Below are 22,100 nucleotides of genomic sequence, written 5' to 3'. Positions count from 1 at the left end.
CTTGCTAGCCCAGATCAAGGGTCCTCTTCCACCTCTCACAGCTGGCTGCTGAGTCAGAACCTCCTACCTTCCTCCAAAGGCCAGGCTGTGTTGTAGAGGCTTCTGTCCTGTGTGTTTCCAGTATGGGACAAGGCACTAGATCCTCCACCCTCTTCCCAGTTAGATATGTTCCCTGGAGTAAAAGAGTCTTTGAACAAGTTGTTAGGAAAGTTTCTCCTCTTCAACCACTTCAAAATGTCCTTTTGAGTGTAAGCCACGTCCAAATAATTAGTCTTCAGTTCCAGATCCTGTTAGAGAGCCACATTGGTACAGGAGCTTTCCTGGTTCCCCTTTTGTGAGTTGCCATAAAGAAAGAGAAAGTGACCTATAATCTATGAAAGAGCCAGGTTCTAAAACAGATCATTCTGACTTCAGAGCTCAGCCCTTCACCCTAGGCATCCCTCCAAGAAACACCAGCATGAACTTACCTAGAACGGGCCTGAACATTTGAACAACTGAACACAATACACCCCAGCTGGCTCCTGGCAGATTGCACTCCAGTGTGGTGAGTTTAATTTGAGCAAGCAGTTGAAATAAAACAGGGCTGGCTGTGGGGATGTGGCAGAGCCAGAATGGCTTCTCTTGATCTTTTTTTGCTCTCTGGGAAACAAGATGAATTAATGAACTGATTCATACTCCCTTTTACCCAAAGTCTGAAATAAACCACCCTTATCATCTCATCAAACCTTTACCCAACCCAAACTATGGATCTGGGATTCTTACTCTTCTCTTGCCTTCCATCTATCCCACTCCTGATGAAGTTTCTTCCCATCTTCCAATCCCATGGGCTTCACTTTCCTGCCTATAAACAGCTGTCAACTGCCTGATCTCCCTATGCTAATCCATTCTAGACATTTTAACCAGGCTTTTCTCCAATCTAGGCTGGCTTTTACACAAACATGTTCAATGACTATTCATTATCCTTAATAACTAATCTTTGTATATTATAGTTTAACATATGGTTGATCTCATTTTATCCTCACAATGAACCCATTACATGGAAGGGAACTTAGGGTCAGAGAAGTATAAATTCTCCTCCCTGGCATTCAAGGCCTTTCATGATGTGCCCCAAGTGATTTCCTAGTCTTGGTTCTCTAAACCACCCCTCAAGCACCAGCCAAACTACTGACTGAACACACTCTTATCACCTCTTTATGGAAGAAACAGAACTTTGGTGTCCAACAGAACTGGATATTGAAGCTGGCCATGTGACTTTGGACAAGTTTCCTAACCTGTGTTACATTATTGTCTTTATCTGTAAATAACAGGCTTTTTAGATTAGATGATTAAGTAAAATAATGTATTATAAAAGTGTTTGGGCCATAGGCACCTGACACGTTAGTTTCTTCTTCCCCTGCCCCTCTGTCTTTAGGTGTTCTCTCCACTCTCCACCGTCCTCAGTAGTCCCCGCCTAGTGAATTCCTTCTCACTCTCACATCCAAGGTTCATCTAAAATTCTTTCTTAATCTCACCTAATGTGAATTTCAAGGGTAGCTCTGAACTCCTACAACTTTGAGGTGGCCATTCGTATAGACTAGCTTGTTCTCTTGTCTTCTGTCTTGTCCTGCCTACTAGAATACAATTTCTCAGTGGCAGGAGCAGCGTCCTCTCTTTGACCTCACAACATAGCACCTCCTGTGGTGCTGGCACAAAGAAGTCACCCAGAAAACATTTGTAAGATTGACTCAAGACCACGGGAGGCTTCTTGTGTTCCACATGCTCATTTCCTGATTGCTGTGATATTTGCTTTCGGCTGAACACTGGTCACCTTCCCTCTTCTGTTATTGTGTACCAGAATGAAAGATGACAGCCAGGAGGAAGTTGGCTTGCAGAGGTATTTGGGCTGAGCTCACAGAATTTAACAATTGTTTTTAGCTTTTGTTAACATTTTAAAAATTGGGTGGTCTCACACAAAGACCTAGATTTTTAGTTTCTCTTTAAAAATTCAGGAGACAAGGCCACCATGGACTCTCACTTTCATGTCATGGGGCTTGGCAGAGATATCAGGACCAGCAGAGACCCATGGGCCTGCTTCCCTCACTTCTGCCCTGATCACTGTAGCCTTGTACGTTTGCAGTCTTTGATGTCAACTGAAAGCTGTTGAAATGTATTTCAACTCTATCTTTAAGAATGAAGTTGTAGCCGAGCATGGTGGCTCACACCTGTAATCCCAGCACTTTGGGAGGCTGAGACAGGTGGATCACTTGAGGTCAGGAGTTCAAGACCAGCCTGGCCAACATGGGGAAACTCCATCTCTACTAAAAATAAAAAAAATAATGAAAAACTTAGCCAAGCGTGGTGGTGGGTGTCTGTAATCCCAGCTACTCAGGAGGCTGAGGCAGGAGAATTGCTGAACCTGGGAAGCGGAGGTTGCAGTGAGCCGAGATCTCACCATTGCACTCCAGCCTAGGTGACAGAGCGATACTCCATCTCAAAAAAAAAAAAAAAGAATGAAGTCCTTACTTTTTTTGATTTTAGGACAGATGACCAAGGAGGTGTTATTTCCTTGAGTGGTGAAAAGGTTCTTCTACTGCATGTTTTTGTTTTTGTTTTTGTTTTTGTTGAGACAGGGTCTCACTCTGTCACCCAGGCTGGAGTGCAGTGGCATGATCTCAGCTCACTGAAGCCTCAGCAGCCTGAGCTCAAGCGATCATCCCACTTCAGCTTCCCTAATAGCTGGGATTACACACGTGAGCCACTGCGCCTGGCCTACAGCATGGTTTTTAAATCTTTGTGCTCTCCCTCTGTAGACATCTTTCATTTGTTTAGAATCTGTGGTGATGGAGGCCTCATGCTCTATTCCAACTCCAGCTGCCTGTCAATGTAGTGTCTGTAGCTTCTTTCACATGGAGAAACCATCAGTCCCATTCTGTCCATCAAGGTAGAGTGAAAAGTATCAGGTCTCTCTGCTGCCTCTACCACCTTTCAGCACTGATGGCTCCACTCCCTGAGGGGAGAGGCAGAAGTGACAGGGAAGGAAGAAAGAAGAATAATTTTCTCACTTTATGATTTATTGCATTTAATACTCACCCTGAGTCTGAGTCGAGTATCATGCCTTCCCGGACCTCATATTCTCCCGGACCTCATATTCTCCACAGAGCTTAGCAAAGTGGTTGTATGCACAGGTATGCAAGTCATTAATTAATGACAGTTGATTTTTTCTAGGCCATTAGCTTTTATTTTACTTTTTCTATAGGGATTTTCAGATCACACTGTTCTCAAAATAATCCTGGTTTTCTGTTGGCTGTTTTGATTTATCTTTAGACACTGTAATTGAAAATTAAGCTCTTAAGCATCTCCTTTACAGGCTATGTTCCACAATCTGTAATCACAACTTTTCTTTAAATTGACCATCATCTTTTGAGCTGTTAATAAACATGTCTGGCTTCATTTGGATTTTCAAATTGCTATTTCCAGATGGTGAGACTTTCAGATTTGATAGGCTCACACACATCCTGCCAAGTGGAAGTTTGAGCAAAATGTCACATCTTTGGCAATATTTGTGCTATTAGTATGATGATTAAAGGAAAAAGAAAAGTTTCACTGTGATGTCATCAGCTTTCCCACCTCATGAAAAAGCCATCAAATTATCAACCAATCAAAATTAAATGAATCCCATTTAATTTTATTATTGTCTACTTTTCTTTTTTCCCCATTTTAAAAATGAATTTGGTTCATTTGCTTTCTGATTCTGGATTTGCCTGTTCTGGACATTTCATATCAATGGAATCATATAATACATGGACTTTTGTGACTGGCTTCTTTGGCTTGTTTCACTTAGTGTAATGTTTTCAAGGCTCATCCATACCATAGCATGCAGCAGTGCTTTATTCCTTTTTATGGCTGAATATTATTCCATTGGATAGAGATACAATATTTTGTTTATCCAATAATAAGTTGGGCATTTGGAATGTTTTCACATTTGGCTATTAGGAATAATGTTGTTGTGAACATTTCTTGTACAGTTTTTGTGTAAGGACATGTTTTCAATTCCAGAGGATATATATCTAGGCATGCAATTGCTGGGTCACATGGTAACTCTATGTTTAATTTTTGAGGAACTGCCAAACAGTCTTCCACAGAGGCTGCACCATTTTACATTCTCACCAAAAAGGCAAAAAGATTCCAATTTCTCCACATTCTCACCAACATATATCATTTTCTCTTTTTTGTGTTTTTTAAAAATAGCCATTCTAATGAGTACAAAGTAACATCTTATTGTGGTTTTGATTTATATTTCCCTAATGACTAATAATATTGGACATCTTTTTATGTGCTTATTGTCCATTTGTATATCTTCATTGGAGAAATGTCTATTCAAATCTTTTGTCTATTTTTAACAATTTGGTTGTCTTTTTATTGTTGAGTTGTAAGAATTCTTTATGTATTCTAGACCCTTACCAGATACATAATTTGCACACTTCTCTTTTTTGAATAAATTGCAAAGCAACATTTTTCAAGAAAATTTTTATTTTTTTCTGCCATATTGTGAAGCTTGGTTGTCTCTACCAGGTACTACCTCCTATTTACCCATAAGTATTTGGAAGGTCATCAGGATTTATGCTCAAAAATGGAGTTTGGGGGTGAGAAGAAAGCACTTTGTTTGGAGAGGGTTTTACTGTTGAGGCCCTGCATTAATCCTCTCTGCCACCTCAAGGAAAGCTGTGGTCACATCTGGTATAGTAGAAAGTGCCATGGTGGCTGAGGAAGCTTGTGGGTTTATCACATTTTTATCCATGGTGGCATGGATACCTTGTTTTTGCTTCAGAATTGCTCTTAAAGAAAAATTCTGGGGCAGATGAACCCCATCATCATCCAGGAAGAATATTTGCAGCACATTTTCTCTTGTCATGATGAGTTTGCTGTTTGAGACGGTATGGTTAGAAGCTTTATAATGGCTGGCTAGTGTCATTTTCCCTCATTTAGGCTCAACTGTGACTTTATATCTGTATACCTTATGGAAGGCCTGGAGCCTCACACTGAGGCAGAAGAGGGAAGGGGCAAGTGCAGTTGATGGTGGCAGCTAAGTGTGAGAGAAAGTCAGCAAAGACAATTATTTATTCAAGACCTTTACAAAGGGAGCGGCCCACTTGTTTGCATGTTGATTGAACCATACCTTAGTGTCCAGTTGCTTGAGGCTTGCAGCAGCATCTTTATGCTCTTCAAAGTGAGTGCTGCCATTGGTAGCAAGGTCTTATGGATGCCCTTGCTAGGTCCATTTCCTTCTTTGTTATTCCAAGTATAGTTCTAATGAATCTGAACCTGCCTTTTTTTATTTATTTATTTATTTTTTTTGAGATGGAGTCTTACTCTGTAGCCCAGGCTGGAGTGCAGTGGCACAATCTCAGCTCACTGCAAGCTCTGCCTCCTGGGTTCATGCCATTCTCCTGCCTCAGCCTCCCAAGTAGCTGGGACTACAGGCGCCCAACACCACGCCCGGCTAATTTTTTGTATTTTCTGTAGAGACAGGGTTTCACTGAGTTAGCCAGGATGGTCTCAATCTCCTGACCTTGTGATCTGCCTGCCTCGTCCTCCCAAAGTGCTGGGATTACAGGTGTGAGCCACTGAGCCTGGCCCGAACTTGCCTTTTAACAAGACCCCAAGGTGATTGAAGGCACATCAAAGTTTAAGAAGCATAGATTTACATTATATTCTCTCTATCCCTGCACATCTCACATGGTTCTTCAGCCTAATGTCCGTGTGAGTCAGTCTTCCTCTTTCTTTTCATGGCTTCCATGGATTTCACCTGGTGTACTCTTGATGCCATCTGTATTAGCCTGTTCTCACAATGCTATAAAGAAATACCCAAGACTGGGTAATTTATAAAGGAAAGAGGTTTAATTAACTCGAAGTTCTGTGTGGCTGGGGAGGCCTCAGGAAACTTAGAATCATGGCAAAAGGGGAAGCAGTCACCTTCTTCACAAGGCAGCAGGAGAGAGTGTGAGCGTGTGAAGGAGGAACTGTCAAACACTTATAAAACCATCAGATCTCATGAGAACTCATTCACTATCATGAGAACAACATGTGGGAGACCCCCACTTCCATGATCCAATCACCTTCCACCAGGTCACCTCCCTTGACACATGGAGATTATGGGGATTACAATTCAAGATGAAATTTGGGTGGGGACACTGCCAAACCATATCACCATCCTAGTACTGGCTGCAGCTTCCTTTAATTACTGGATGAAGAAACACAATCTTTTGATCAACTAGCATTTCCCTGAAGCACTTGTAAACAATTCCATAAAAATCCTGAGATAGGTACCTATTTGTGTTTACTCTTGAACCTTCCCCAGCCTTCTCTCCTTCCTCCTCCTCCCCCTCCCTGTCTTCCCACAGCTCAATACTTCCACCTTCCATTGTTCAGTACCCCGCTGTGACTCCTGCCTGTGCTGAGTTGCATCTATGATTGACTGTCATTAGATGTGAGCTCCTTGAGGGAAGGGTCTTACATCATCCATTTTTATACCTTGATTCCCACCCCTGGACCTAACAACAGGTCCTCGGACATAGTAAATATTCGCAGAATTTAATTAAGTTATTGAGTCACATTGGAAATTATTTCAAAAGACACTAAATGCCTTTTCTTTCTTTTTTTTTTTCCACATGCCATTTGTTCTAGTACCACTAAGATCCTGAGACTTTTATTTTGTTGATATCAAGTGGTATAAATATTAACAATTATGTTATATATCATAATTTTAACTCTGAAGTTTTTAATTTATAGAACAAAATTTAATATTTCTCTACCAAAATAAATGTCATAGACTGAGGAAAGAATTTTGTTAATTTGGTCATACCAAAAATATTTAACATTAATTTCTCTCCTCAACTTCTGACTCTGCTGCTCTTTAGCTCTGTAACCATGACTTACCTGTCAAAGCCAAAACTCTTTTGAGCATTTCATGAGAAAATCTATAAAGAGTATATAGCCTACAATAATAGCTAACATGTATTAGCTGTACTTACAGTGTGAGCCAGGTACTTTTTATTCTAAGTACTTTACATATAGTCTTATTTTAAAATCTCCTAATGACTCCATGAGGTTGATATTTTGTTATTCCCATTGTTATAGGTGAGGAAACAGAGGCACAGGCTACAGGGTATTTTGTCCAAGATAACACAGCTAATAAAGTGGTGAGGCCAAGATTTGAACAGTATCTTCTTAAAGAGCCTGCCTCCTGAAGGGTTACTGCTGAATTCCTTTCTTCCTTCAAAATGCCTCGTGATTTAACATGCCTTATTTCATTGTGTATATTAAAGGCCCTTTGTTTATACATTACTCTCATCTATATTTCCCCATTTGGCCAACGCATTGTATAAATTAGGTGATCTGTAAGTGATTGTTGGCTAATTGATCCTATGTGCATACATGGGAATACTTGGAAAAGCAATGATTGTTTTAATATAACAAGTTCTTGATGTAGCAAGATTGTTCCTATACATTGTGGAACTCTCAATTTTAATATTTACTGACTCCATTATCCATCTTAAAATGGGCATATTGGAAAGGGTAAGGAATAAATAATTGATGGTGGTGTCACACATCTAGTAATATGGTAGTTGAGCTAATATGAATGGGTTCTCCCACCATCTCAAACACATAGAAATATAAAAGTCCCCTCCAGATCAATGCAGAGCCAAACCCAAACTCAAAAGCAATAAAGGAAATCCCCTTGTGCCAGAAATAAAAAGGGAACTCAAAGCCAGAAGTATAAACAAGATCTGATGCTAAGGTCTAGACCTGTCTTAATCTGTTTTGTGTGGCTATAATAGAAGACCTGAGACTGGGTAACTTATAAAGAAAAGATGTTTATTTAGGTCACAGCTCTGTAAGCTGGGAAGTTCAAGGGCATGGCCTTGGCTTCTGGTGAAGACTTTCGAGCTTCATCACAATATGGTAGAGAAAGTCATCTCATCTTGGGCCATGTGTATATAATTTAATTTTAATAACTAATATAAAATTAGTTTTAAAATATCGTAGAGAAGGTCAAAGGGGAAGCAGATCTGTATAAAGAGGAAAAACCTGAGGGGTATCCTGGCTTTATAACAACCCACTCTTGAGTATACTAATCCATTCCCATGAAAACTAATCCAGTCCTGCCAGAGTAAGAACTCACTACTGCAAGAATAGCATCAAACTATTCATGAGGGATCCAGCCCCATGACCCCAAGTGCCTCCCACTGGGCCCTGCCTTCCAAGACTGCCACAGTAGGGATGAAATTTCAGCATAAGTTTTGGTGAGGACAAACCACCCATAGCAAGACCCACTTTCAGGCTTTAATAATGGGAGATAGGGGTCTTAATATCCACATGGGGAAAAGAGATATGATCTTGGCCCATGTGAGTGAAGGAGTCTAAACGAAACTTTGACATAAAGTCTGGAACCACAAAATTTGGCCCTGCCCTTGGAAACAAGAGCAGAGAAATTCTACCTAGTGACTAAGGAAAACCTTAAGAAAGCTTGCCATTTGCCCATGGCTAAAATAAGGGGTAAAGAGGGTACTCATGAGAAGATTAAAATCCAGATTTATACTTCCCTCAGCGCATCATCTAAATTTACACCACTGTGTAATGCTGATTTATCAAGTTGAAAAATTAATATGAAAACTGTCCTGGAGGACTTGAAACTCCTAAGTCCCCAGAAAAAAACAAGTAGCTTGTAGGTAGACTTTCACAACTCAGAAAAAAGCCAACCCCCTCCTCAAAAAACAAGCCTATGATCAAAAATTACAAATTACACAGGAAAAGACCCAGTAGGAGAATAGGTATCCCCCAAACTGGAGATGATAGAACAGTCTGAAATAATATATACTAAATATGTTTGGAATAACTAAAGAAAAACAGGTGGAATAGAAACTAGATAATAGAAAAATGATCGTGTGAAAAGGATACTATAACTTCTAGAAATGAAACTTAGAGTGAAATTAAAAATTCAGTGAATGAATTAAACATCCAGTAAATGCAACTGATGTAAGGATTGGAAACTGCAAGATAGGTGTGAGAAAAATCAGTCAATGCATCACAGAGATAAAAAATGAGGAATATATAAAAACCCTCCAAGGACCCATACATTTGGAAACTGAAAATCATATTTTTTCAAAGAAGTTACAGTTCAAAGAAAAAAATCACAACAGAGATTTATAAGATATTTAGAACTAAACAAAAGTAAAAATACCGTATAATAATTCACAGAACACCAACACAGAATTTAGAAGGAAATGTCTTATATGCATATACTGAAAAACAAAAACAAAGCTATAATCCCAGCACTTTGGGAGGCCGAAGCAGGAGGGTCAGTTGAGGCCAAGAGTTTGAGACCAGCCTAGGCAACACAGTGAGACCCTGTCTCTACAACAAAACAAAACAACAACAAAAAAACTCACAAAGATAATGACAATGAGCTAAGCAACCAACTCCAAAAGTGAGAAAAATAACATAGTAAACCTTTAAAAATTAGATGGAAAGAATTTATTAGATAAGAGCAGAATTTAGTCATATAGAAAACAAAATAGGGAATGTGATATGGAATACTGAACAGCACTTTAAATGAACTGGATCTACTTGTATTAATATTAATAAATCTCAAAAACAAAAGAATTTCAAAAATGCAAGGCAAGAGAATACATCCAGACTGATACCATGTGAGTTAGATTTTTCAAGCACAAACTGATGTGAGTAGTAGATGTATAAAGGCATGGACAAAACGTAGGCTCAAATTAGTGATTATCTAATCTATCTAAGAGAGGATGGAATTGGGGAGGATACAATGGACCCTCAACCATAATGTTTTATTTGGAAAAAAAGATCTGTGGAGGATTTGTTCAGTCTGCATGGTGGATGTATACATGTTTATGTTTTTTTACTTTTCATTGAAACATTTCAGAATACTCTTTCAAAGAATCAATAATTCATTCTGTACACTGAATAGAATTCTAACAAAATTACAGTTAAGAAATAAAGTTAATGCCAGTGTTGCATGACATTTTTACTCATGCGGTTTGGTTGTGGTAAGAGATCTACAGTAGATGTAGTAGGCAGTTCTGAGACAGCACCCAAGATTCCTACTTCTTGGCAAACATACCCTGCATAATCCCCTTACTTTAAGTGTGGATATGATGGGATTTCACATTCATAATTAGATTACGTTCTTTGGCAAAGGTAGGGAGACTTTTGCAAATGTAATCAAAGTCCCTAATCAGTTGATTTTGAGTTAATCAAAACAGACGATCCTGGGTAGGCCTGACTTAATCAAGTGGAAGCCCTTAAAGAGACTGGGCCCATCCTGCTGACTCTGAAGAGGGAAGCCACTGTGTTGTCAGAGGGCCACATGGCAAGGAACAGTAGGACTTGTAGGAGCTGAGAGGAGCCCCTGTTGACAGCCAGTAAGAAATCCTGCAACTACCAGGAAGTGAATCCTGAGAACAGCCTCATGAGCCTGGAAGAGAACCTTAAGCTCCAGGAAGGAATACAGCCTGATTGACACCTTATTGCAGCCTTGTGAGACCGTGAGCAGAGGACTCAGTGTAGCTGTGCTCAGATTCCTGATCCATGGAAATTTTGAAATATTACCTGTGTGTTGTTTTAAGCTACTAAATTTGTAGTGATTTGTTACATAGCAATAGAAAACTAATGCAGTAGCTCCATCCACCCTGTTGTATGAAAGCGGTCTGTAAATTGACATGCTATATAAACAGTGCTGGTTTTGTTATGGCATTGATTATTCACATTTTATCTGAGTACTATGATCAATACACTAGACTGTTATGGTGTACTACATTTGCCATTCTGCTATACCTTCTCTTAGAGCACAACTTTGATTGAGATAATCAAACCAGGTTCTCATTTTAGATAAAATTTCCACAAAAGATCTACAGAAATTGTTTCTAAGCTTATATAACAAAAATGGCAGCACCTATCCAATGCTAATGTCTATGCGAACATCTCTATTATATGGAGTTTGAGTTTTGAGACCATTTTGTTATTGTTTTGAAGCCATACTATGGGGCTCACTTCACTGATCTAGTAGATATTCTGGGTATCTGTCATGGCAAAGTGGTGAGTCTTCTGAAAAGAAGTGGAATCTGAACTTGAACTTTAGAAAATACAAGAAATAAAACCCTCCTGAAGTAAGACCAGGAGCACATCAGAAGACTCCCTTATTGGGGTCACAAACTAAGAATGAAAGGTTACCTGTCTCTTGTTACTCAGCTTATTCTGTGCATGTTATCCTCTGTGTTTATTTCCCTCTCGTCACCTCCTAGTTTTTAGCAAAGTCTCATTTAAACCTTCTAGTGTAGCTTCTGTTATGCTAGGGATATTAGGAGCATGGACACTTTGATGCACACCACGATGCGGTGATGACAGTGCTAATTAATGGGAGTCTCCCCAAGGGAAAGGCATCTGCAGGAACAAGACATAAAACTGTACAGCCCACCTCCCCTTCTCACAAGAAGATACTTCCTGCATGGAAAATCTTGGGGGATTGGAGTTTGATTTTATTAAAAATGCAAGTTAGAGGGTGGGTGCAGTGGCTCATGCCTGTAATCCCAGCACTTTGGGAGGCCGAGGCGGGCAGATCACGGGGTCAGGAGATCAGGACCATCATGGCTAACATGGTGAAACCCCGTCTCTACTAAAAATACAAAAACAAAATTAGCTGGGCATGGTGGCCGGTGCCTGTAGACCCAGCTACTCGGGAGACTGAGGCAGGAGAATGGCGTGAACCCAGGAGGCGGAGGTTGCAGTGAGCCGAGATCATGCCACTGCACTCCAGCCTAGAGACAGAGCAAGACTCCGTCTCAAAAAACAAACAAACAAAAAAATGCAAGTGAGATTTTCTTATAGTTTGAGAGTATTCTGGTTTAAGAAGGTGGGAAGAAGTAAAATTGGTTGAGGATCTAAGGTATACAGAGATGATACCAGAGCTTTGATAAATTGAGCCCTAACCTTAACAGTACATGCTTCTCAGTCTACATTCCGAGTTGGCTGTAATATATGTGGCCTCATCCACCCTTACCTCTTTGTTTGTGACACTGATACCCTTATCAACACACCTCATCCACGTGTCTTTCTTGTGCTCTATACACACATATCCGTGTCTTCATTAAGCATCTTCCCCTCGGTGTCCCATCCAAAACTGAACTCATCATCTTTAGAACTATCCATATTACCCATTTTGGTAGGTATCACCATCCACCCTGTTACCCAAGCTAGAAAACAAGAACTCCAGAACTTCACTTTATTCCTCATCTCTACTGCCTTCCACCTTCAGCCATATAATTTATCACCAAATACTAACTCTTCCACCTCCTAAATTTGTTCCCCTTCTCTACTCTTTAACACCGCTCACCTTGGATCACAGCAGCCACTTACAGGATTCGCACACTGCTTTCTAATGCAAAACTCTTTCCCATGAAGGAATAAATCCTCCAGAGGCTTCCCACTGCCTTCAGGATCAGCTTCAAATCCTTAGCTTGGCGTATGGGATCCTTCACCATCTGCCTCCTCTTACTTGTGCAGTTACGTACATCTACCTAATTATGGGCCATACTGAATTGCTTGAAGCTGTTTAAATGTGCCAAGATATCCCAGATTTCTGACCTTTAAGCATTTGCAGTAGTCTTACGAATTCATACTCGTCCTTTCCCAGACAAATGTCTCTACTCTCTTGATGAAACTGTACTGTCTTCCATCCTTAAGGGCAGGGACCATGCATCCAGATGTCTTTGTAGTCACACAGTGTGCCATGATGCCTATTTATGTAGGTGCTCAATAAGTGTTTGATGGGTATATATTAGGATAATATACCTATGTATGAGTGAACAAATGAATATGCAGATGAATGAATAAGTGTAAGGAGGAATGAAGGATGAATTAGATAATTAAAAGCCTCTGCCATCAGTCAAAATGAAACTTTTTTTTTTTTTATGTGTTGTAGAGATAGTGTCTCATTATGTTGCCCAGGCTGATCTCAAACTCCTGGGCTTCCACCTTGACTTCCCAAAGTACTGGAATTATAGGTGTGAGCCACCATACCTGGTCTCATTTTTAAAATATATATTTACTTGATTACTTCACCACAATAGTGTAATTTTGCTCATGGTCCATGGGCCTAGTCCCTTTTAGAGTTCTCAGTCACATGTAAGATACATGCCTTGAATGCTACCAGGTGATAAAGTTGAGTTGGACAACGAAGCAAATATTGTGCATGTATTTTCTTATTTATTTAGACCAAATAGGCTAAGAGAGTAACTTGAATATTTAAGAGCTTCCTTAAAATGCACCATAAATAATGGAAAGTGAATGACTTGATTACTTCTCTTATTTTGCTCTTATTTTTATTTGGGTTGACAGGAAGGAGGAGGTTTGTGGAGGGGGAGAAAATATGAAACAGTGGAACATGCAAAAAGAGGGCCCAGTTCTTCCCTTTCTCTCAATTTCCATGATATAACTAACTCTGATCTCTCATGGTGGGCAATGGAATATTGTGGATAAAGTCTGGATAACTGAATTGCCAAAACCCTCCAATATGGACCACTAATTAAAGCACTGAAAGCACAACTAAGTGTACTCAGTATGTTAATGATGCAGAATACAATGTAACCTTTGATTCAGGAGCGGCTTCAAGATCCAAGGGTCCTGGGAGAAGCAGCAATCCCTCTTCCTGGGCGCAGAGATGCTGGTTTAACACAGTCATGTGTCAGAGAAAACCAGTTTTTCCTGCAGGCCCAAATCTACCCTAGAGAAATCCGTTAGACCTTAACCAAAATCAACTTTTCTTCTGAGTCAGACCGAATTCTTAATTGTAGGTGGTAGACCAAAAGGGAAAGATGACTCAATGTAAACAATCATTGCTATTGACAAAACAGTGCAAACCACATTTCCTGTTGATGGTGGAGTCACCCATGACGGAAAACATTTTTATTGCTTTAATAACACAATTATATTATTTTTTAACTCTTCCCCTTCAAATCCTCTAGCACTCAATATAGTGCTTGGGATATATTTGGATATTAATAAACGCAAAAGTGTTATTGCCTCTTTTTGAATTAACATACTACAAAGAATGTGTTTACTGTACTTTCTTACCTTAAAACTTAAACCTAAAAATGTACGCTAATAAGAACCTTTGCTTGATATTTCATGATTGCCTCTTTGGTCGCTAGGAAAAGTCAGCAACATTCAGCAAAATTTTCAAGCATTGGAGCATTTAATAGTTGGCTGATGGTCAACAGGCAAGTCCATCCAAACAGCCAAAGTTGTATTACTCAGTGTTTTTAAAAGATGAAGATTTGGGGTGGAGCCAAGATGGCTGAATAGGAAGAGCTCCAGTCTACAGCTCCCAGCGTGAGCGACTCAGAAGACAGGTGATTTCTGCATTTCCAACTGAGATACCAGGTTCATCTCACTGGGGAGTGTCAGAAAGTGGGTGCAGGACAGTGGGTGCAGTGCACCATGCGTGAGCCAAAGCAGGGCAAGGCACTGCCTCACCCGGGAAGCGCAAGGGGTCAGGGAATTCCCTTTCCTAGTCAAAGAAAGGGGTGACAGACGGCACCTGGAAAATTGCATCACTCCCACCCTAATACTGCACTTTTCCAATGGTCTTAGCAAATGACACACCAGGATATTATATCCCGTGCCTGGCTCAGAGGGTCCTATGCCCACATAGCCTCGCTCATTGCTAGCACAGCAGTCTGAGATCAAACTGCAAGGCAGCAGCGAGACTGAGGGAGGGGCACCCGCCACTGCCCAGGCTTGAGTAGGTAAACAAAGCAGCTGGGAAGCTCGAACTGGATGGAGCCCACTGCAGCTCAAGGAGGCCTGTCTGCCTCTGCAGACTCCACCTCTAGGGGCAGGGCATAGCCAAACAAAAGGCAGAAGAATCCTCTGCAGACTTAAATGTCCCTGTCTGACAGCCTTGAAGAGAATAGTGGTTCTCCCAGCACACAGCTGGACATCTGAGAACAGGCAGACAGCCTCCTCAAGTGGGTCCCTGACCCTCAAGTAACCTAACTGGGAGGCAACCCCCAGTAGGGACAGACTGACACCTCACATGGCCGGGTAACCCTCTGAGACAAAACTTCCTGAGGAATGATCAGGAAGCAACATCTGCTGTTCACCAATATCTGCTTTTCTGCAGCCTCCACTGCTGATACACAGGCAAAGAGGGTCTGGAGTGGACCTCCAGCAAACTCCAACAGACCTGCAGCTGAGGGTCCTGACTGTTAGAAGGAAAGCTAACAAACAGAAAGGACATCCACACCAAAACCCCATCTGTACGTCACCATCATCAAAGACCAAAGGTAGATAAAACCACAAAGATGGGGAAAAAACAGAGCAGAAAAACTGGAAACTCTAAAAATCAGAGCACCTCTCCTCCTCCAAAGGAATGCAGCTCCTCACCAGCAATGGAACAAAGCTGGAGGGAGAATGACTTTGACTAGTTGAGAGAAGAAGGCTTCAGACAATCAAACTACTCTGAGCTAAAGGAGGAAGTTCGAACCCATGGCTAAGAAGTTAAAAACCTAGAAAAAAAATTAGACGAATGGCTAACTAGAATAACCAATGCAGAGAAGTCCTTAAAGGACCTGATGAAGCTGAAAACCAAGGCATGAGAACTACGTGACGAATGCACAAGCCTCAGTAGTCGATTCAATCAACTGGAAGAAAGGGTATCAGTGATGGAAGATGAAATGAATGAAATGAAGTGAGAAGAGAAGTTTAGAGAAAAAAGAATAAAAAGAAACGAAAAAAGCCTCCAAGAAATATGGGACTATGTGAAAAGACCAAATCCACATCTGACTGGTGTACCTGAAAGTGACAGGGAGAATGGAACCAAGTTGGAAAACACTCTGCAGGATCTTATCCAGGAGAACTTCCCCAATCTAGCAAGGCAGGCCAACATTCAGATTCAGGAAATACAGAGAACGCCACAAAGATACTCCTCGAGAAGAGCAACTCCAAGACACATAATTGTCAGAGTCACCAAAGTTGAAATGAAAGAAAAAATGTTAAGGGCAGCCAGAGAGAAAGGTCGGGTTACCCACAAAGGGAAGCCCATCAGACTAACAGTGGATCTCTCAGCAGAAACTCTGCAAGCCAGAAGAGAGTGGGGGCCAATATTCAACATTCTTAAAGAAAAGAATTTTCAACCCAGAATTTCATATCCAGCCAAACTAAGCTTCAAAAGTGAAGGAGAAATAAAATACTTTACAGACAAGCAAACGCTGAGAGATTTTGTCACCACTAGGCCTGCCTTACAAGAGCTCCTGAAAGAAGCACTAAACATGGAAAGGAACAACCGGTGCCAGCCACTGCAAAAACATGCCAAATTGTAAAGACCATCGAGGCTAGGAAGAAACTGCATCAACTAACGGGCAAAATAACCAGCTAACATCATAATGACAGGATCAAATTCACACATAACAATATTAACCTTAAATGTAAATGGACTAAATGCTCCAATTAAAAGACACAGACTGGCAAACTGGATAAAGAGTCAAGAACCATCAGTGTGCTGTATTCAGGAAACCCATCTCATGGTCAGAGACACACATAGGCTCAAAATAAAGGGATGGAGGAAGATCTACCAAGCAAAGGGAAAACAAAAAAAGGCAGGGGTTGCAATCCTAGTCTCTGATAAAACAGACTTTAAACCAACAAAGATCAAAAGAGACAAAGAAGGCCATTACATAATGGTAAAGGGATCAATTCAACAAGAAGAGCTAACTATCCTAAATATATATGCACCCAATACAGGAGCACCCAGATTCATAAAGCAAGTCCTGAGTGACCTAGAAAGAGACTTAGACTCCCACACAATAATAATGGGAGACTTTAACACCCCACTGTCAACATTAGACAGATCAACGAGACAGAAAGTTAACAAGGATATCCAGGAAGTGAACTCAGCTCTGCACCAAGCGGACCTAATAGACATCTACAGAACTCTCCACCACAAATCAACAGAATATACATTCTTCTCAGCACCACACCTATTCCAAAATTGACCACATAGTTGGAAGTAAAGCACTCCTCAGCAAATGTAAAAGAACAGAAATTATAACAAACTGTCTCTGAGACCACAGTGCAATCAAACTAGAACTCAGGATTAAGAAACTCACTCCAAACCACTCAACTACTTGGAAACTGAACAACCTGCTCCTGAATGACTACTGGGTACATAACGAAATGAAGGCAGAAATAAAGATGTTCTTTGAAACCAATGAGAACAAAGACACAACATACCAGAATCTCTGGGACACATTCAAAGCAGTGTGTAGAGGGAAATTTATACCACTAAATGCCCACAAGAGAAAGCAGGAAAGATCTAAAATTGACACCCTAACATCACAATTAAAAGAACTAGAGAAGCAAAAGCGAACACATTCAAAAGCTAGCAGAAGGCAAGAAATAACTAAGATCAGAGCAGAACTGAAGGAAATAGAGGCACAAAAAAACCCTTAAACAAATCAATGAATCCAGGAAATGGTTTTTTGAAAAGATCAACAAAATTGATAGACTGCTAGCAAGACTAATAAAGAAGAAAAGAGAGAAGAATCAAATAGACGCAATAAAAAAATGATAAAGGGAATATCACCACCGATCCCACAGAAATACAGACTACCATCAGAGAATACTATAAACACCTCCACACAAATAAACCAGAAAATCTAGAAGAAATGGATAAATTCCTGGACACATACACCCTCCCAAGACTAAACTAGGAAAAAGTTGAATCTCTGAATAGACCAATAACAGGCTCTGAAATTGAGGCAATAATTAATAGCTTACCAACCAAAAAAAGTCCAGGACCAGATGGATTCACAGCCGAATTCTACCAGAGGTACAAGGAGGAGCTGCTACCATTCCTTCTGAAACTATTCCAATCAATAGAAAAAGAGGGAATCCTCCCTAACTCATGAGGCCAGCATCATCCTGCTACCAAAGCCTGGCAGAGACACAACAAAGAAAGAGAACTTTAGACCAATATCCCTGATGAACATCGATGCAAAAATCCTCAGTAAAATACTGGCAAACCGAATCCAGCAGCACATCAAGAAGCTTATCCACCATGATCTAGTGGGATTCATCCCTGGGATGCAAGGCTGGTTCAACATATGCAAATCAATAAACATAATCCAGCATATAAACAGAACCAATGACAAAAACCATATGATTATCTTAATAGATGCAGAAAAGGCCTCTGACAAAATTCAACAACCTTCATGCTAAAAACTCTCAATAAATTAGGTATTGATGGGACGTATCTCAAAATAATAAGAGCTATCTATGACAAACCCACAGCCAATATCATACTGAATGGGCAAAAACTGGAAGCATTCCCTTTGAAAACTGGCACAAGACAGGGATCCCCTCTCTCACCACTCCTATTCAACATAGTGTTGGAAGTTCTGGCCAGGGCAATCAGGCAGGAGAAGGAAATAAAGGGTATTCAATTAGGAAAAGAGGAAGTCAAATTGTCCCTGTTTGCAGATGACATGATTGTATATCTAGAAAACCCCATTGTCTCAGCCCAAAATCTCCTTAAGCTGATAGGCAACTTCAACAAAGTCTCAGGATACAAAATCAATGTGCAAAAATCACAAGCATTCTTATACACCAATAACAGACAAACAGAGAGCCAAATCATGAGTGAACTCCCATTCACAATTGCTTCAAAGAGAATAAAATACCTAGAAATCCAACTTACAAGGGATGTGAAGGACCTCTTCAAGGAGAACTACAAACCACTGCTCAATGAAATAAAAGAGGATACAAACAAATGGAAGAACATTCCATGCTCATGGGTAGGAAGAATCAATATTGTGAAAATGGCCATACTGCCCAAGGTCATTTATATATTCAATGCCATCCCCACCAAGCTACCAATGACTTTCTTCACAGAATTGGAAAAAACTACTTTAAAGTTCATATGGAACCAAAAAAGAGCCCACATTGCCAAGTCAATCCTAAGCCAAAAGAACAAAGCTGGAGGCATCACGCTACCTGACTTCAATCTATACTACAAGGCTACAGTAACCAAAACAGCACGATACTGGTACCAAAACAGAGATATAGACCAATGGAACAGAACAGAGCCCTCATAAATAATGCCACCTATCTACAACCATCTGATCTTTCACAAACCTGACAAAAACAAGAAACGGGGAAAGGATTCCCTATTTAATAAATGGTGCTGGGAAAACTGGCTAGCCATATGTAGAAAGCTGAAACTGGATCCCTTCCTTACATCTTGTACAAAAATTAATTCAAGATGGATTAAAGACTTCAATGTTAGACCTAAAACCATAAAAACCCTAGAAGAAAACCTAGGCAATACCATTCAGGACATAGGCATGGGCAAGGACTTCATGTCTAAAACACCAAAAGCAATGGCAAAAAAAGCCAAAATTCACAAATGGGATCTAATTAAACTCAAGAGCTTCTGCACAGCAAAAGAAACTACCATCAGAGTGAACAGGCAACCTACAGAATGGGAGAAAACTTTTGCAATCTACTCATCTGACAAAGGGCTAATATCCAGAATCTACAATGAACTCAAACAAATCTACAAGAAAAAAACAAACAACCCCATCAAAAAGCGGGTGAAGGATATGAACAGACACTTCTCAAAAGAAGACATTTATGCAGCCAAAAGACACATGAAAAAATGCTCATCATCACTGGCCATCAGAGAAATGCAAATCAAAACCACAATGAGATACCATCTCACACCAGTTAGAATGGCAATCATTAAAAAGTCAGGAAACAACAGGTGCTGGAGAGGATGTGGAGAAATAGGAACACTTTTACACTGTTGGTAGGACTGTAAACTAGTTCAACCATTGTGGAAGTCAGTGTGGCGATTCCTCAGGGATCTTGAACTAGAAATACCATTTGACCTGGCAATCCCATTACTGGGTATATACCCAAAGGATTATAAATCATGCTGCTATAAAGACACATGCACATGTATGTTTATTGCGGCACTATTCACAATAGCAAAGACTTGCAACCAAGCCAAATGTCCAACAATGATAGACTGGATTAAGAAAATGTGGCACATATACACCATGGAATACTATGCAGCCATAAAAAATGATGAGTTCCTGTCCTTTGTAGGGACATGGATGAAATTGGAAATCATCATTCCCAGTAAACTATCACAAGGACAAAAAACCAAACACTGCATGTTCTCACTCATAGATGGGAATTGAACAATGAGAACACGTGGACCCAGGTAGGGGAACATCACACTCTGGGGACTGTTGTGGGGTGGGGGGATTGGGGAGGGATAGCATTAGGAGGTATACCTAATGCTAAATGGTGAGTTAATGGGTGCAGCACACCAGCATGGCACATGTATGCATATGTAACTAACCTGCACATTGTGCACATGTACCCTAAAACTTAAAGTATAATAATAAATAAATAAATAAAATTATGCCCCAAAAAAAAAAAAAAAAGAAAATAGAAGAAGTTAAAGTTATGACCCAGGTTCCACACCTCACAATTGGTGGAACCAGGCTTGAGCCTGCTTGCCTAATACCAGTGTCCTCCCCAAGCTTCCCAAGCATCTGCTTGAAATCACCTTGTCTGTGGTGGGAAGGAAGCCCAAGAATGGTGTCCTGTGTCCATTGCTGGGGCTTTGGGGGTCCAGGTACTTAGTTTACTTTTGGAAATTCCTTGTTGGCTCTGCTGAAGTCCTTCCTGCTATACCGTTCAGGGAAATTGTTGATCTTGTCAACCTGAAATAATCAAAAAGATCAGAATCCAGTTTTAAAGAGTTTATTCAAGCAAAAGCTGGGAATGGCCATCCAAGAAACATGGACTCTAGAGAAATGGGGTCAGTGCTTCGAAGTTAAAAGTTAAGTACTTGCTTCTATACAGCAAACTAAGAAGTTTAGTAGGATTATAATATTTTCTATACAAGGCTGGTTTATGAGTGACAATTTAGTTCGTTTGTTTTCTTTTCCATACAGTTTGTTTTCATTTCCTTTCCAATTTAAAAGCAAGTATTTAACATTCCATCCTAGTTGGTGTGATAACAATGAAGCCTTTGTGTGAAAGAGGAAAGAGGGAGGCTAGTCTATAATGAAGATCCACACTTAGAGAGAAAGGGTCTTCCCTGGCACCCTTTAGTAATTTACAACACTTTACCAAACAATGTAGGTAAGGAAAAGGCTAATCTATAATCAGAGAAACAAAGGTTACAGCTGCCTATATATGTGACTCAGTTTCCGCAATCACATTCCCTTAAGGCTCAAAATAAAGTTTCAATGGCTGAGATTTTGAATTATTTATTTTCATAATCCTCACCTTTCTTAGTTCTGGGAGTGGCCTTACCAGGTGGGCCTGGCCTGCATACTCCCAGAAGGGCAGTTCTTCCTAGCAGCCTTTGGCTTTGGGGACCTCTCCATAATCCTTAATCCAGCCCAAGATTCTGACTCTGTTAATGGGTAAAGAAAGGTTATGCCCTATGAGACTCTGAACTCTTCTTGGGACCTGGAAAATCTTCTGGTGATTTTCCTCATCCCGAATCTGCTGTTTCTCAACTGCTTGAGACCAAGATAAAGTACACCAATTTACAAGGCACAACTCCTAGGTGAGGTCATTCACTAGCCATTTCTTGTATTTGAGGGTCTCAGTGTATTCACATCTCTGAATATCCCAACTTCATTTCCAGCACTAGATTGGTATTTCTATTCTTCTTTTTAGAAAGGAAAGGAGAGGGGAGGGGAGGGAGAAAGGAAAGGAAAGGGAGAGACATGGAGGGAGGAAGGAAGGAAGGAATATTGGAGTACAATTTGTGGCACTCAATTTCAAGAACAAGCTTGATAGAAAGTTGTAATTGCCAAATACAGTAACCTACTTGGGGTACATGTCACCTTTTATTGCTTTCAAGCTACTGTACCTGGCAACTCTTTTATTTGTCCCTTTAAAAAAATCCTGTATCTGGCTAAAGGCTGAAAAATAGCAAGTACATATCTTTCTAATGACCCTACATTAATTTAGCATAGAGATAATTAGAGGCACAGTTAATCATTAGTAAT

General features: G+C 40.3%; 2 protein-coding genes across 12 annotated transcripts in view; one reads left to right on the top strand and one right to left on the bottom strand.

Moving 5' to 3' along the window:
* SPATA6L (spermatogenesis associated 6 like) overlaps window positions 1–22,100 on the bottom strand; it is a 157,493-nt gene that overhangs the window by 11,648 nt on the left and 123,745 nt on the right. For 4 of the 10 annotated variants that reach the window (XR_008504539.2, XR_008504543.2, XR_008504546.1 and 1 more), the window contains one exon: window positions 20,639–20,795. The gene's annotated coding sequence lies outside the window, so the exon portion shown is untranslated. Of the gene's footprint in view, window positions 1–3,200; window positions 3,307–19,998; window positions 20,796–21,366; window positions 21,497–22,100 lie in introns of those variants that run through there. The other 6 variants (XR_008504538.2, XR_008504542.2, XR_008504551.2 and 3 more) reach the window with 4 other exon arrangements.
* SLC1A1 (solute carrier family 1 member 1) overlaps window positions 1–22,100 on the top strand; it is a 92,419-nt gene that overhangs the window by 25,874 nt on the left and 44,445 nt on the right. The window lies entirely within an intron of this gene.

Source organism: Pongo pygmaeus, chromosome 13, assembly GCF_028885625.2.
Source record: "Pongo pygmaeus isolate AG05252 chromosome 13, NHGRI_mPonPyg2-v2.0_pri, whole genome shotgun sequence".
NCBI classification, from domain to species: Eukaryota; Metazoa; Chordata; class Mammalia; order Primates; family Hominidae; genus Pongo; species Pongo pygmaeus.
This window is presented reverse-complemented; position numbering and strand designations above follow the sequence as displayed.